Consider the following 15,016-nt stretch of genomic DNA (forward strand, 5'->3'; position numbering starts at 1 on the left):
ACATTGGACAATAGACAAGAATCATCCTACTAGAAAATTGTAAAAGAGCAATATGTTTGTTTTTCTGAAAGAATAATTCAAGCCGGAAACAAAATCTGCTGATAATATGATATCATATGATCATGATGAAATTGGCATAACATTGCTCCAGATCGCATCACACCCCCTCCCCTTAGACCCCTCCCCATATCAATCGCAAAATGTGCTTCCCCTTGCAAATTCCTGGCTACGTCGCTGGTATATACACTCTAAGAAAATATGGTTCCACATAGAACCAAAACTGGTTCTTAGACTTGTCCCGTATGCAGAACCTTCAATGGTTCTTAACGAGAACCCTTTTCATGATGGTTCTAATAAGAACCCTACGAAATGGTTCTCGAAAGAACCATAAAAGGTTCTTTCATTTTGTCCTGTATGCTGAACCCCTAAGGTTCTATCAAGAACTTTTATGACTAAGGTTCTTTTGAGAACCCCTTTGAATGGTTCTCGAAAGAACCATAAAAGGTTCTTTCATTTTGTCCCGTATGCAGAACCCCTAAGGTTCTATCAAGAACTTTAATGACTAAGGTTCTTTTGAGAACCCCTTTGAAATGGTTCTCACCAGAACCATAAAAGGTTCTTTCAATTTGTAGCTGTGTGCAGAACCCTTAAGGTTCTACCGAGAACCTTTTCAAATATGGTTCCCAGGGAACCCCTTTGAAATGGTTCTCAAAAGTTCTTTGGAAGGTTCTTACTTTTTACTGTTCACAGAAGCCATGTAGACCAGAAAATAGTATTAAGTTGCAGCTATTGTGAGATGTGTACAATTTTTGCTTAAAAATAATGTCAGAAGTCTGATGATGTTCTGTCAACTTGCAAATAACTTTATTCACTTTAAAATTCAGCAAACCACGAAACATACAAATCTTGTCAATTATCTATTGCATGAAATATCAATTAGATTCAAAATGCTGAAATACAATAAAAAGACATTACCTTTCGTCATATCACAACAACTTTGTGATTTACATCCAAAAATTGTAGAATGAGCTGATATACAATGTGGAATTATTCAATCACTTAACAGTTCTCTGAGGAATGCAATGTTGGGATTATGCCAAATGCTGTATGCTTTGTACATGCACAATCATGAAATACAAACTAAAGAATAACTCAATAACAGCTGCACCACACCACAAAATATTCAAACATGCAAGTGCATGTAAGTGAAATTAATCAGGTGAAACAATGTGTTCTCAAAGACTTCTCCTACATTTACTATAAGCTGTGTAGTGGTCATTTACTCATCCCTGCTAATTCGACTAGTATACTGCGATTCAGTGTGATATTACAATCCCACCTACAATTTTTGTGAACCAACACTGAAAGCTTTGATGTATGTTGTTCTGGCTTATCTTGTAGCAGTTACCTTATACCTCAATGGAATGTACATATTTCCAGCACTCCTATATGGTATCCAGAGCATGATAATCATTCTCTTCACCTGGTGAAAAGGTTAACCACTCAGTGGTTCTTCTGACTTTATAGGCAATGTAATGTTCTACAAATGCTTCTGGCATCATTACGCAGCTGCAAATAAGCCACATATTACAAGAATATAAGATATACTTGACTTCAACAAATAAATGGGATTTCTTCTTCATGAAGCAACTAAACCACAAAGCAATCATTATGCTCCTCAGCTTCAGGTTCTTGTGAATGCCGAGCATTGTGGCAACGACGGATATGTTTTCTGTAAGATCCCATTTTGCGATATTGGGTTGATGTGCATGAGCTATTTCGAGGTGTCGACAAAGCTTCTGCAGTGAGAAAAAATGCCTTTGACGAGTACCCCTGCAAAAGTCACAGTCATATGGAATATGCATTGTGCTGTGGAAATTTGATTCATATCAATGCAGAAAGCAGTCGCAGTATTGGAGTTGGTATTTTTGGCCCCTCATCTTCTTTCTTGATACTCATCATGTAACGTTGTAGGAATCCCAGAGTGTTAGCCGCCTCTGGGGCGTAGTCGATCTCATGCGCATAGTACACGGCCATCAAGAGTACCACTCCATACCAGATGCTGGAAATCCCTTGACAGACTTGTCATCCTCCGGCCCATACAGAGATGGCATCAGGTTTGATGGTACTACACTGTAGCACTAAAACTGGTGTTGGTGACACTATCTCCTGAAAAAGGAAATGATAGATAACAATTAGAGTACATTGACATATGGTTGACCACAAAAATTCCATTGTTAACTCTGGGACTGACTGATGTGTCCGAGTTATGGTGGTACTATTTTTTTTCAATAGCTGCAGGCAATTTTGTGCCAAACATATGTGAACATTTTGCAGGTATCGGCACTCGGCAGAGTTAGTAAAAAAAACAATATACAAGTGAAAACCAAGCGGCTGATTCACATCTAAAGGCAGGACTGTTTGGGATTTTGAACGCAACTGCACGGTTAAAGTGAATATTGACACTGTCAATCCGTGTCAATGTGTATTTTCTAATGGTAGTGATTACATTTCCCCATATACTGTGTTTTTTCCCTTTTCTGTTCAAATTCCAGTGTCTACACTGTATGTATTACAAGGGTAGAGCACATTGTTAGTAACGGCGGCCTCCGTGTGAGAAGTCAGACCATAGATCGGGGTCCAGACCTCTGAAGGGGGGGGGGGGTTTCACTTCGCATACCCGATCACAGGATACTCCCTGACCTGACTGCCGGGCTGTTGGGTGCTCAGTGATTGCACTCTTCTGCTATCTCTAGAACACAAGGAGTCTGACTATGGGTGTTCCAGGAATACATTCGCTACCAGCTCCCAGAGCGGGTACTCAAGCTATACTGTATAATCATTGATCATTGTCAGGTCCTTTAGTTGGCTGGCGGCAAGCCTCACAATGCCAGATGCAGCCCTCCATGGCATCCTGAAGATACGAGCCTTATACTTACAATAGACAATCTTTGATCACTCCTGAAGAACTGAGAGTTCCAAAATGACATAATCAATTGAATACAGGCACACCTTAAATGTTAAACAGCAGCAACAACCTATCTGCTCCTGGACAAATGGTCATTTTCACAGTAAATGGTGTAACTTTGCATTTTAAGACCTTTTGTCAGTAGTGGCCTCATGAAGCGACACAATTCAAGGACACTTTGCCACATGATAGCTTGTCAGGACATTCACAACTATTTTCATACTTTATGATGTAGTTTAAGCTTCTTAAGTAGTTTTCCCCGATAATTAAGATATTTATGTACATGATTCTGGTGGAAATGTTCATGACAAATCATGTTGAAACTTTGGTGTCAGAGTGCGTCAATTTACACCCTTTACTGTGAAAATGACCATATACAAGAGGAACTTACCTTCTTGTCCGAAACATACAAGAACCCAGGCTTCTCGTCGAAGATGTACGGTAGAGCCATCAGAGCGACAGAATACTCCAGGTCTGCCAATAAAACCTAAGATTGGAAAATAAAGTTCTGTATCACTACATTTTCAAGTATTACAAGGCAGCAGTCATAATCAGACAATGAGCAATGTTGTGAGAGGTTACTACCACCATGGTACAATGTATGTATGTGTCTTTGCATTGCGGTAACTGATGGAGAAATACAGAGAAGGCCAACGACAGCTGCAGCGTATCTTCATAGATCTGGAGAGAGTGCCCCAAAGCGAAGTATTGAAATACCCAAAAGAGAAAGAAGTACATCCGGCTGATAAAGGATCTGTACGAGGGCAACCTGACCCAGGAGAATGCACTGCGAGAACCATAGATGCATCTGCCGTCACTGTCGGAGTCCACCGAGGCTCAACGTTAAAGACCGCATAACATGGCCATTCCATTATGTGTGCAAACAGAGTAGCTTTTTCCCTTTCCAACGGTACCATTTTTAAGAAAATGGGAGGTAACGTTGTTGAGAAAATTGATTTCAAACTGTGAATATCCCAGAGATGTCATTCCCAAAATAGTGCCAAATATTCATAATTATGAAGCTATGACGTCACCGAATGAACCAAATGAACACCAAATCTATACCCCCCTGTGCTATTCCAATGGGGAAATGAATCAGTATCATTCGTCACTGAAATCATGAGATAGGGCGCATGAAGTCAAGATTCTCTATGAACCCTGTCCCTAATAACCATATTCTGTTGTCGGTACTTCCAACTGCTGTGAAACCCACGATGAAGAGAAACAACATTATACTTGTGGTTTTATCGGCTACACTTTTTATTTCTGGCTAGTAACTGGGATTTCCATGTTAAAGATCCTTGCTGACTTTGCTCTGGACCGGCAAAAAACGAAGTTGCTTGTATGTGAATTTCACCCACCCCATTTTGAATCCTCATGAGCCAAGGATTCTAAACAACCCAATCATCACCACTCTCTGTCCCATTTGCCTGAGATAATTTATCATAACTCGGACTGGAAGTTTATTTGTCAGCCCGACAAATAGCCTTTGAACAGTGATTTATGGAATTACATGAGCAGTTAGCACCAATATCCCCACCTTGGAGTAACATTGTAATTGACATTGTAATTAACATTGTAATTGACGGGTTAATTGGGGTCAACTCATAGCATGCAAAATCGATCAGTTCAACATACAGAGAGCAGGCAGCAGTTCCTCTTAACTTTTTCCTCAACAACGACAGGGTTGTCGTTCGTGATTTGCACACACACACTGTACATATGGAGTACTATGCCTATGTAGTATGTACTGTACAGTCAGTGTACAGTACGACAGTATGATATACGTAGGCATACTGTCAGTGTCAAATGCTGGTCGACTGCAGCTTAGCTTCTTTCTAATTGCTTGTTGAATAGCAGATATCCAGTGTCTCAGAACCAACAAGTACAGACACCTTTTCATCCCTTATGCAATAACAGACCACCAGTACCGCCAAAAAGTAACTAGACAAATTTGAATGCAAAGAGGGCAATGATTGCACTGTGAGTACACTCTCCCTGCAATCCCAATTTCCTAACAATATTCCCCTTTCGATCAAAATTGTTCAGCTGCTCCTACACCCCAGTAAAGTTGCTCTGCTCACACCTTATGCTCATTTGTTCACCTAATTTCCCGCTCTCTGTCTACAATAGAACAGAGTACATGGGAGTTTGATTGCAATTGTCTAGTTACTTTCAGGCAGTACGGTTTTTTGGACCAGTTTCTACCTAAATATCTTTATGGGTTCTCGCTTACCCTCCTGTAACTCCCGCCCATCATTTTCCACTCTGATCGACTTACTAGTAATTGTAAGGTAAAATTATGTGATAACATACACTTCTTGTCCTCTTCAAGAAGGACTTCCTCCTCCTACCGGTAGGCACGCATCAGCTCTTTTGCTTTGGTCTTCTTGGAACCGTTCTGGATTATCTTTGGTGCATATTTTTCTAAAGCAGTCTTCATTTCAACAACAACGTTCCTCCCTGTCAGCATTTCCAACTCATTGCAAAGCTGTATATGAAGATAAAAGTGAAATATATACCAAAATTAGACATGATTTGTTGAAAAGGCAGCCCATTGGACTCCCTCCAAGCCACACTGAAAAGGAATATCCACCTGACTGATTAATTAGAGATCAGTTTTCTACTCTGCTAAGGGGTCGCAGGGTTGCGTCAGAAGTCCAACTTGAAGCTCCCTCAGCAGGTCATTTGCAGAGCTGGGATGCACAGTGAAAGTCCTATTTATACTTCACTTCCTTAAATGGCGACGCAACGGCAAAATACGCCCATATCATAAACCTGCTATAATATTTGTATATGAAGTACGCATATACTAACTGCTATGATAAAGATTCGCTAAACTGATACCATGCACGGAAAAGCTCGTCTATGGTGGCACGCGCGTGAGTGGTATAAAATTGGCTAGCGAAGAAATAGATAAAACTTGGGGCTAAACTAATTCTGAGCTCAGAATACAGTAACGCACTGGTGATATAGCCGGCAAATGTACGCTTAAACACCTTTGAAATACTTCTAAAGAAGCCTAATTTTAATAATATATCAAATGCTAGGGAGTTCGTATCTTAGTGACAAAATTTTACATGAATAGACTTGGCCACGGCACTGGTTGGAGAGAATGCTATGAGCGTGTGTTTGTTTATATACCGTGAAGTTAGTTCAAATGTAGAGGACCATTCCATTATTGCAAACCGCTCCATTGACCTGGGCGCCCCCAAATCAATGTAGGTAGAAATGTGATTCACTAAAGCCTAAGTATAATTAAAACTTTAATCAGCCTTTATTTCACGTCTTTGTTTCCAATTACTGTGCAGTTATCAATTCTCATTATGGACAGGTTATTTCCAGACCTGATCGATCATTATTGGTGGAATAATTAGTGGAATAAATTGGTGGAATAATAATAATTAATAACAATCCTAATAAATAATGATGATAATAATTAGTAGAATAAATAGTGAGGAATGTGTGTTTTTCGGCACTCTGAGTATTTTTTTTATGAAATTAAAAATGTTGTTTTAACCAAAATATACTAGGTTGGGGTTATTTACAGCTTTATTAAGCAGCTTCAAAATGAGGTGGGCAAAAAATTATGTCGATGGTCTCTGTTCTGCGCAATGAGCATACAAAGGTCTGATTAGCCTAAGGGGTTAGTTGTAACATTTACAGCCGGGAATAGTTGGAACATGCACACAAATTTGGTCATATTCACCTATAATCATAAAAAACATGCCAAAAACACTTAAAACTTAGACTGCAAGGTTAGCAGATGTTAAAATATTCTGATTCACCAATGTTGCCTAATTTCAATGGGCTGGGATGAAAAATGTCTCCAGAATTTTGGTAGCAAAGTTATATTCTCATTTACTTCCATATAGTGAGTCTGGCTTTAATATCATTTGATATATTATAATAGGCATATACCAAGGTATCAATGTGTATAGTTGTGATAAGTTCTCATTTATTTCTTTTGAGCAAGAATCCATCTTTCAACTAACCCACCACCCGTTCCAACTAACCCCATAGGTGGGGTTAGTTGGAACGCCTATCACCGACACCTCACTGGATTATCTCCTGAAATATCAACAAGAGTAGTGGTTTTATGGGCTTCACTTGTGACACACGGCACACACCCTCTCACTGGATTATCTCCTGAACTATCAACAATTGTAGCAGTTTTATGGAGTGCCTATCCTAACAGGATAGGGCAGTGTTTGCTGAATTGATGTTGTTTCTGAAAATAGAGATTTTTGTGAAAAATGTTCCAACTAACGCCGCTCTCCCCACATACCCTATTCCAATACGAAGCAAACTTGCTAAATTGGGGAAGAAGAATAACACATCAGTGGTGATCCCTGGAATGTTTTATCCATTTTGGATAGCCTACTGTAGGCCTACATCTTCCTTTATTTTTTAGCTCGATTGTTTGTTAGCCTAGGTGGTCAACACATGGTCACGTACACCAATAAGCCTTATTCCGGATGACGTATATTGACGCGATCGCAATGCATTGTGGTATAAATTATGCCAAATTGTGGCCAGAAACATTTTGATTTAATTTTCCCTCAATTTTCTGCGTGTTAGTGATGCATTCATTCTTCATGAGCTCATCATAATTTATGTATTCTTTTTATTATTCTACGGTTTCAATCTGTTGGTTGGACAAAAACATATTTTATGGATATTTTCAAGTTGACTATAGTTGGAATGTTGTCTAAAAACTGACGTTTGCCCGTGTTTGAAGCACCCTCAGTAGCCTCTATCTGGAATAAGGCTTAGGTTAGGACAAGGTATCCAAATACTGCGGGTGCCCGAATACTGGGGACCTAACAATACGTTCCAATATTACCATAGCAACGTGTTCTAAAAGCGCTATGAACGAATATCAACTTAGCTACTTATTTTCAACCATAATATATGCAAAACAGGCTGGCTTTTCATCATCTTGACCAAATTAATCTAGATTTTGTATGATAATTAGAAATTTTCATTTCCAAGAAATTTTTGAATGGAATTGTTGTAAATTTACTCCAAGATCTGCTTCAATCTTAGTCTTTTTTGCCTAGTACACTGCATCTGCTTAATCAGGTGTAAGCTAAGTTTGTTATTTAGGCCCCCTCCCCCGTTACCCTAAAATTCTGGTAAAAACGCTTAATTTTTTTTAAAGGATATTACCGTATCAATACTGTAGTGTAGGTATAGCCTAGGTACTGTGTGCCTGTTCACAACCGCTTGTTCCATTAAGAACAGTAAACAGGTCTTTTTTAGCAAACGTTAACTTGGAAGTTGGACAGAACTGTCTTTTTAACAGCTCCATATTTTACAATTTCAACCATAAAGATTCATATCAGGATTGTGGGTTTGTGTATCAGATGCTAAAGGTTCGGTACAGACATCATCTGATTTTTTTTAAGGGATTTTGAAGAAATTTGTGCTGAAAAAGCTTGGGGGGGGGGGCCTAGGCCTAGGTGCGCACTATACAGGCATCCCAATTCCCATGCTATAGTATAGGCTAGCCTAGGCCTACTCCATCGTATGTGGCTGAAACCCGGTTGAGCTGTGGCAGAGACAGTAACGTTCTTGCTCTTTGAGACTATTATAATGTTATCGTGATTAATTAATTAAATGTCCGGTCTTCCTACAAATATGGCCTAGGCTAGGCCTATAGCCCTACAGAATTCTGTTGACTATAGAATGAGCCTAACGTTAGGCTATGCCCATACAATTACAAAGTAGGTCTAGTATACGTTAGGCTAGCCTAAGCCGAATATTATTTGCTCAATGGACATTAATGTCGATGAAGGAATCGTTTGGTATTCACGTCTATTCACCAAGGGTCGACCCGATAACTTATTAGCAGGTCTGCGCTCAGTGCGCTGGAGTTGAATTTAATTTTCGGTCTACATGTTTCTAAATTAAAACTGAAAAACTCACCGCACCGGGGCTTCAACTTCTACTCGAACATGATCGACGGTACGTGACGCAAGAACTGCACGCAATATGTACGTAGGTAGCACGTAGGTAACATACACAGTGCATATTATGTACGTAAAGGCGGCGAACTTCGGTGCACTCACTATACTATTACATGTAACATGAACGTTTGGTCAGACGGAACTTTGGAGCCCGCGAAAAGTGGTCGAAATTATTACGCAAATTCCACTCAATGCGTTGTATTCAAATAAACGATTTTGTTCACAAGTCAAAACAAATTCCATGGTAAAGTGAGAAAATGAGATTATTAACACTTCTATACACTTTATTATTCCCTTACAATTACATTTCCCGATGAAAATTGCCGAACTTGTTTATTCATAGATCATGTACACACTTGTGATAAGTACGATTAGAACCCCTATTCGTACAATTAGGGGTTCTTTGTAGAACCATCTTGTACCCAGAACCTTTTCTGTGTGGGTATGGAACCAAGAAGAAACGAATCAAGAACCTTTATGGGTTCTTCAAGGGCACATGGTTCTGACGAGAACCATTCTTCATTTCGAGAACCCCCTCTAGAACCCTTTTTTCTTAGAGTGTATATTATCTATATTGTATAAAATTACAACACCCAATGTTAGTCAGTACTAGTTGTAACTGTTACAGTACGTTACTTGGTACGTCTCACCGAACTCTTTCATCTTTGCCAAAATTGGTTCGTATTTTATAATTCAGTCAATTACAACCTATACAGTTGTCAAAAATAGGTGTAAGACTATTTTGGCCAAAATTAGACTGGAATATATTTTATAGAATAGTTCAGTTGTTATTTTTGTTCGCGGAATCGGACCCACAAAATAATGTATAGCTTAGGAGTAGACAAGTATCTTCCTCAGAAGTAATGACCATAAAAAAGGTATGAGGTTAACATCAAATAACTAAGATTTGAGCAGTAATAAAAGTGTTCGGGGATTGGCCTAAATTTAACTTTTGATGATTTCCTTCATTTTTTTGTTGTACAAATTATATTTTTTAAAGTCTCGGCTTTCCAAACTCCATTGGGCCCTAGGCTAGGTTTGAATAGTTACAACTGATTATCGCAATTGTACAGTGGCCGAGAAACCCATGATGTTGAAAAACCTCTCGATTAATTTGGTATATGTAACATGTGGGCGATACTTAGTATGTTCCTTAACTGCATCCTCCCCGCCCCAGGGATATTTCCCGGCTATGTTTCGCATTGGCAGAGTCAGACTGACTAAAATTGAATATAAGCGCCCTTTAATGCTATTTTATATGCATATGGCTGACACCAAAACACTACTAGTTTTTGTTACGGTTGTAGTTATTTTATCTGCCAACTTTGTGTATTCATCTTAGAGCAGAGTAAACTATCAGGTTATTACTAGTTAATACGGGTTGGCGTATATCGCCACCGAATAGGTCCATATCGAATTGATATAAAGGCCTAGATGAGAACTGCAACCACTGAAAACTGTATGTTTTTACAGTATGTTTTTATACTTATTTTAAGAACTCCTATCATCTGCCTATCATCTTGGTCCTTGACGAAGACGATAGGCAGATTGTTCATGTGAGTGATAAATAGCCCGCTGCCCCCCCCCCCCCTCCAAAAAAAAAAAAATAACATTAAGCGCTAGGAAAAACCCCGGTGTTTTTTGGTAATCGTCGTCGAATATAATTTGTTGAAGAAAAAAAAGTTTTCCCCTTTGTTACATTAACATAGCTTTTGTAGTTTGTGTAGCCTATGTAGCCTTCAAGCAGATAACTTATACTCAGTTGCTTACTTGCTCAACCAGAGTGATTAATAAGTTTGTGAAGTGAGGGCCAGTGGTACAAATGTATCGAGAAAAGTTCTGAACAAGTTCTGAACTGATACTTGCCGTATCGTTGACGAGTAGCGGGGGAAGGGGGGGGGGTAGGCAGCAGTCGGAATTTTCTGGCTTCAAAACCCATCCAGTTGGAATTTCAGCCACTATACCCCCCCCCTCAATCATCAGGCCTTAGCTACGTCCCTGGTTGACCGATGAATATAACTACTTGAGTTGTATCTGAATCCATCTCTTCACCACTACTTGCAAGATTAGTGGTTACTCTATTATTTAATTTTTCTTTCTGACAGTTTAGCATCTCGGCAAAAATCAAACAAAAGTAGGAAGTTAAGACAGATAACACGCGTTAAATATAATGAAGTATACATCGTTACCTCATTCAGTATATAATACCGATGTAAAGCTTACCGAATCGATACACAATATGTATATTGATGGCAACAAAATTAAACTAGTTCTCGCATTAATCCTGTTTTATGCACTTTTCGCTTTGTATGCAGATTTACAGACCAAAAATGTAAATTATATATTTTCTTTGATAGTTTATTAATGTTATTAAAGGGTGTGATGCGAAGTCCCCGGAAGCTGCATATTTAGGTAGGGTTGTCAGGAAGAAACTCAACTATAGAACGTTTCTGAGAGCTCAAGCGGGGTCGAGGGGCTTTCTCTGGAATATATTTCAAGCCCTGGTTGGCTCCACGAGGGGAAGCCCCCTGAATTTTTTGCATTGGTGATATCCCTTGGTCTCTCGTAGCGAGTTTAAAGCACTAAAACACAAACAAATGTAATAAATAAATTATAGTTATCTATAATGTATTCCAAGTACGTTGGTGGGGATCCGCTGGACTTAAGCCTCACCCTTTGAAGATATTTTTCGTTCTCTTGAAGAAATTTTGAAACACAGAAATCTATCTACAGTAAGAGAAGAACTCAATTTTCAGCGGATAGTATCGATATGTCCCGTTAATAATAATAATAATAATAATAATAATAATAATAATAATAATAATAATAATAATAATAATAATAATAATAATAATAATAATAATAATAATAATAATAATAAAAATAATAATAATAATAATAATAATAATAATAATAATAATAATAATAATAATAATAATAATAATAATAATAATAATAATAATAATAATAATAATAATAATAATAATAATAATAATAATAATAATAATAATACACAGTTCATATAAAGCGCAAATACACACTAAAGTCTCTATGCGCTGAAGGGGGTGGGGGGGGGGGGGGGTTCAGGGGGCGAAGCCTCTGGAAGCTGCTTCATTTATTATCCAAATATTATCCGAATCTGAGGAAATGTAGACGTAAGGGAGTAACAGACAGACCGATTCTGTTTTCTTTTCTTCGTTTTTGGATTATAACTTTTACTTTCGTAAGTGTATTAATAAAAAAATAAAAAATATGGTTTACATTCACATATAGTTTTAAATGCTTTCCCTCATATCATTACCGACATTTTATTTCTACTTTTATTTGTTCAAGGCAAATCATGAATGGATGTAAATGTTCGCCGATACATGTAAATTGTACTCTTTTCAAGCGCCGATGTGGTGTTACCCCAAACCCCCCCACCCCACCACCACGCATTTCAAACTAACTAAGAATATAGTTAAAACACAATGTATGTTGCGTTTAGACTTAGATATTGGACATAAGTCAAGTCATATAAGTCAAACTATGACTCAGACTGTATCATTTGAAGTCTAAACTTGCCCTTTTTCTGGGGAACGACCACAGACCCCCTCCCCACCCTCCTCCATATTTATGATGTCGGCTTTGACGACCCTCTGTTCCTGTACAAAACTGCAGAACGAGTGTTTTATCTTATCATTGTCGCTGTGTACTTAAGTTGCCCAAAGTGTGTGATACCACTACTTTTTTTTGTAAAAACATTTAAAGCATCAATTGATGTGATGGCTGCTCACAAAACATCTTATAGTGAAGTGATCTCGAAAGAGCGAAATGAAAGGAACATGACTTATCTCTTAAATCAACTAAGCTTAGCAATATTAAGTGTTGTTACATTTCTATTATTCAGTTTGTTGTTTACTATCACAAGACTCTGTTCTGGGTGTCTCCTTCATATAAAATGGCAATCGTGTGTTGCTGATTCATTACTCTCTTGTATGTGAATTAACAACAATCAACAACTCAAAATAAATTCACATAGTTAGTAAAGCCTTTAATTAAATGTAAGAAATTTTAAGTGTTTCCATTATGACGTCATTTTGACATTACCTTTCACATGTCTTGATTTCAAGGATGATGGAATGGATCCAACCGGAATAGTGCCTGGCATAGTGTAGCCGTAGCGAAACCTATGGAGAGAAGTAGAGTAATCATCGTGTAAGATGTTGAAGACGTAGAGGAATGTCCTCCTAGTCAGGTTTATTGTTTACTAAATCAATTAAGATAACAACGCAAACAATAAATAACAAGGAAACCAATCACATCTGATTGATCATTCTAATCAGAACTAATTATAATCAATAGTCTTGTGTTTCAACGATTCCAAGGAAATAAATTAGAATGGATATAGCAATTTAGATAATAATGATGATAGTTGGAACTGCTCTACTGTAAGTAAATTATATGCGGTTGGTAGTAACTGTGAAAAGTATGGCTGTCCACATGATCACAATTGGCTAAATTGTCTGTATGCTTAAATTATCAATTAATTTAAAGTTTTTCAAATATGTAGAAATACAACATTGTACACAATAAACTAAGTAAACGGAGCGAATCCTTCTAACAACCGCTTGCCATTTTCCGCTCGGATCACGTGATTTTTTTCCGTATGTTATTTTCGGTAAATTGATTGGTAATATAAATCGTTTTCGTGAACCCTTCTTACTTTTACATGAGAACTAAAATGTCTGAGATTGTTAGAGTGCAGTGGTAAAATATAAAATCTATAAATTATGAATCTTAAAGCTGAAAATTGTTTCTTAATCTCAAAAGAGTTTAAGATGCTACAAATAACATATTTCAATGTAATGGCGGGATAACAAACCTGCAAAACATACACTAACACGGAGGAAGAATGTAAGGGAGAGGGGTAGGAGGGTCGAGGACATAGCAACAATCTGTACTGGGCGCAACAATTTTTCATCTCGGGTTGGAGTTAAACACAAATTGTTACTATTATATGATATACCAACGTTATTTAAGTATTTATTCAATATCAACCTTCATAATTGTAACACATTGCACGCATTGTTTTTGTCATTGATCTAAATGAAATTGTACAAAAGTATAACATTTTTGTGGAGTTGATAATAATGACCTTAGCCATTACACAATCGAATTTTTCTATCCAACTATGTTCTCAATGAAGAGCTGCATGTGTCCAAAAATACCCGACCCCTTCATACCGAGGAGTTATTAGGACTTCCTGGTCATACTTTGTTAAGAATACGCTAATGCCACCTTTGTTGATTCGCAAAAGAAAAGTTTTATTGGAAGGTGGAGGCACAACCACTGAGGGGAGGCAAAGGTTTTCTTTATACCGGTACTTTTGAACTGCATATTTTATCATTATTATTATTTTGAAGCCAAATAGCAAATTTTTAGACATTAAGGCACTTGTTACAAACACACAACAACAAGAGGGCACTTGAGTTTATCGAGCATGAAATGAAATTATCTGGAATTAACCGGTAACAGATAGTGCATAATATCCAATAAATATGTTAAAGTCTAGCTCAGTATCATTCTACCTTATACCTGAATTGCCCAGTTCTATGTAAAATACTACTCCGGACATAGAAAGAAAATATATACAGTAGGTTATGTTCCTTGTATCTAATTAGCATAATTAAGGCATAAATGCTGCTACTACTTATGAAAAAACGTTTTCTTTACAATCGTTAGTTTTCCGTATCTATCCAGTGACTGGTTAAAACATGCGCTTTCGAATATTTCACTAATCTTATATATAATGTAAGGGTTATAGCGGACATAACAACTCAATTTACACATGTAGGCAAAATACTGGAAATAATTGTTGAACTAATAATTTATAACGCTGCAGCATTAAAAACTATTTATTAAAGGTTATATTTTAATAAAAGGGTTCTCCCCGTTTAAACTCCTCCCAACGGACCCAAGTCATATTTGGAGCCCACCCCCACCCCTCCTTTCCAAAGATAACCAGAATGCAGAATGCATTGAGATTTCGATGACTTCAATGCAGAATTCTTCTTGTTGGTATAACCAGAACTAG

The 15,016-nt window shown here is 37.7% G+C and overlaps 1 protein-coding gene and 1 long non-coding RNA gene across 3 annotated transcripts in view; both read right to left on the minus strand.

The window, feature by feature from the left end:
• The window catches only part of LOC139969978 (NLR family CARD domain-containing protein 4-like), a 585,990-nt gene that overhangs the window by 142,231 nt on the left and 428,743 nt on the right, over positions 1–15,016 (minus strand). The window lies entirely within an intron of this gene.
• On the minus strand, positions 841–9,498 carry LOC139970314 (uncharacterized). Of its 2 annotated transcripts, none has more exons than XR_011794108.1 (4): positions 8,900–9,498; positions 5,285–5,459; positions 3,360–3,455; positions 841–2,169 (listed from the first exon to the last, which is right to left on the minus strand). It is a non-coding gene; the product is annotated as an uncharacterized lncRNA (long non-coding RNA). The 2 variants fall into 2 exon arrangements; XR_011794109.1 differs by lacking the exon at positions 8,900–9,498 and adding an exon at positions 6,049–6,449.

Source organism: Apostichopus japonicus, chromosome 7, assembly GCF_037975245.1.
Source record: "Apostichopus japonicus isolate 1M-3 chromosome 7, ASM3797524v1, whole genome shotgun sequence".
NCBI classification, from domain to species: Eukaryota; Metazoa; Echinodermata; class Holothuroidea; order Aspidochirotida; family Stichopodidae; genus Apostichopus; species Apostichopus japonicus.